Genomic DNA, 3045 nt, shown 5'->3' with positions numbered 1-3045 from the left:
AAAAAAAAAAAAAAAAACAGATCACAGTGAGTACCATGGTAACATTATAATTAATTGTAAAAATGATCACACATTGTTTGTATTTTTAAGTTATGTTGATGCCTTAGAAAACAAGTCCAATTATATATCAGCAATGTTGATACTGATAATATTGGTCGTCATCATCATCATTATCGTCACCATTGGTATTATTTAGTTATTTCATTGTCATGATAATTATTAGATCTATATTACTGTGCTTATTAAAACTGTACTTTACTGCATACGTCAAGCAGGCCTAGATACATGTCGTAGGCCTACAACTTATTGCTGCGAAGCAGCCAATTCATATTCTTGACAGCAATTTGACCTCTGAAAGGTCATTGTTTGTCAAAAAACAAGGGCCTAAGACGACTGAAAAGCGGAGTTTCCTTCTTTCGTTCTGCCGGGTAAAATCAATTACTTTAGGCGACGTTTGTAGACTAACCAACACGTACTAACGTCCGCATGTCGCGCTAGCCTTATCCTACTCTAGGTCTAGACTAGCTAGGATGGTATAGGCCTAGCCTTGAAGGGACGAAGCTCCCAATGAAAAAAAAAAACGTCGGTACTTGATAGCTAACATCACAATAATTCATTATTAGACCTATAGTTGTTTTTTGAATTGTACTCCACAAATTTCAGCCGATACCTCGCACAACTCGAGTAACGTATCGTATCTATTGTCGTGACGTCATGGCTCGCTGGCTCACACTTGCGATATCTCGCACTTGTGATCAAATAACACACTGGCTCGCACTTTGGCAACACTCTTTGGCAGTCAACCCGCCCCTAGAAAACCCGCCCTTGGAAACTTGCCATATAACAAAATGTACACTTCCTAGACCATGCAGTCTTCAAAATAAAAATTGTAACCTTTGGTAATCAACTACATTTTCCACATACATAGAAATTTTTGAAACTTTATTAAAAAAAAAACCTAAACCATAATTCAGACTTTGATACCCAATGAGAAGTGTTCTAATATAGACAATGGGTCAAGTCTCATATTTGTTACCAACGCTGTTCTAATATAGACAATGGGTCGTGCTCATATTATTTGTTATATTTTTATTATTCATTATTTTCACTTGACTCGCATAAATAATTTTGTTCGAAGAACATTTACATGCAGTTGTACTTCGCAGCACTTCATTTGCAATTTGCAATTTCTAGTAAGTATTTATATTTTGGTATGTGTGACTGAGACAGTATTTTTGTTTTGTAATTATAGCCTAATCATTATTCATTTCAAAAATTGGCCTGTGTATTTCAGAATTATAATAAAAGGAGAGTTAAGTCTGTGGTGTTCAACACTCTTCATCTCGCCATGTCGCTATCGCATCACATGTCATCAGCACTTAGTGTATAGAAACTGCTCTGGCAATAAACAAAAAAGTACAATAAATATTCATGATCGACTGCCGAATCAGGAAGGTGATATTTTGAATCTATAGCGCCACCAATCTCCACTGCCTCAAACGTCCAGGAAAAAAATTTTGCGTCCGGCCTTAAGCTGGTTTTCCACTAGGCGAATTTATTCGCGCGAATCAAAACGTCGGCTCGCTTTCTGAGCTTTGATTGGTTGCGCATTTTTTTCGCTTCGCAAAAACTCCGACAGGAATGTGAATGCGCATGAGCATAAGCCGACGCTTTGGATTCACATGAATAAATTCGCCTAGTGGAAAACCAGCTTTAAACCCCTGTGAAGCAAAATGAAGCGTATTAAGAGAGCAATCCTCTAATCACCTGATTATGATTTTACCATTAATGCACGTAAATAAACTCAAAATTGTGATTGCACAATCTTCATGAACAAATGTATGTTAATGTTGGGATAGCCAAGGTTGCCAAGCAAAAACTACAATCACCATACCAAGAAGTTCAAATAGGGCCCAACAAGGATGTAGGCTACTCTTAAGATTCTTGCTAATCTTGAGTTAGACCATAATACTAGAAATTTACACTAAAAAAAATGTTTTTCTCCGGACATAAGAACTTCGGAATTTGAACCTTGTTAGAGGTACATAGCGGCCTCTCTTGGTAAACAATTATTGATTGCTACCTACGCCTGTAATTATTCAAATCTAATATAGGCCTATTATCATGGTCTCTATTTGCAATTAAACACAAAATTGAAATTAAATAATATTGTGTAAAATCACAGACAAAATCCATCAACTGAATTATTTGTTGCATAGTGTAGCAGCAAAATATCCTTCCATGTAATGCATATCAAGATACTGCAATGACGTTTGTCCACGAGAACGTAAAAAGAAAACAAGGTCTCGTAACATTCAAAGCTCCGAGGAGGGCGGTAAAATAAAGGCAGTAGTTTGTATTGGCCCTAACGGTAGCACATACAAAAAAAATTCATTAATCAATCAGCGAAAAAAAAATAATCAGTCAGCCGTTTCAATTCCTATAACTCCTCATTGGAGATAAAAAGATATATTAATCCATCGGCCGAGTGTTTCTAGAGCTTCTCATCTTAGCAAATATTAATAAAAAATAACTGGCCAAACGGCAGCCCAAACAAAAAAAATCTAATACTCAATTAGCTCTGTGTTTTTAGAGCTTCTCACTGGAGCTAATAATAATATTATTATTAATTGGTCCCAGCGGCCGCCCATGCAATGAAAATCTATGAAGCAATTAGCCGGGTATTCCTAGAGCTAATCCTCTAAAAAAAAAACAAAGATTTCAGTCACTGAAATATTAACCACTAACAACGCTAACAGTATATTACAAGACGCATGGAACATAGTATTTTACTAAAAGGCGTTAATTAAAACTATGAATCATTTTCAATAGTGTATTCAGAATATCGTGCTCCAACTCACGGCTCAACATGTTCTTACTTGATTTAGTACCTAAGCCAAAGTTATGTATTAACCCCTATCTATCTGTCAAACTGTCTGTCTGTTAGCAAGATTACGCAAAAACTTTGAAATAGATCATCATGAAATTTAGTGGAATGGTACAAAACAATCAGTAAGAGGTGGTTAACTTTTGGGAAAATAAGGT

The sequence above is a fragment of the Anneissia japonica genome, unplaced genomic scaffold, assembly GCF_011630105.1.
Source record: "Anneissia japonica isolate Jap-2015-1 unplaced genomic scaffold, ASM1163010v1 scaffold26_len2425191_cov177, whole genome shotgun sequence".
In the NCBI taxonomy this organism is placed as follows: domain Eukaryota; kingdom Metazoa; phylum Echinodermata; class Crinoidea; order Comatulida; family Comatulidae; genus Anneissia; species Anneissia japonica.
Note: the sequence above shows the minus strand (reverse complement) of the source record.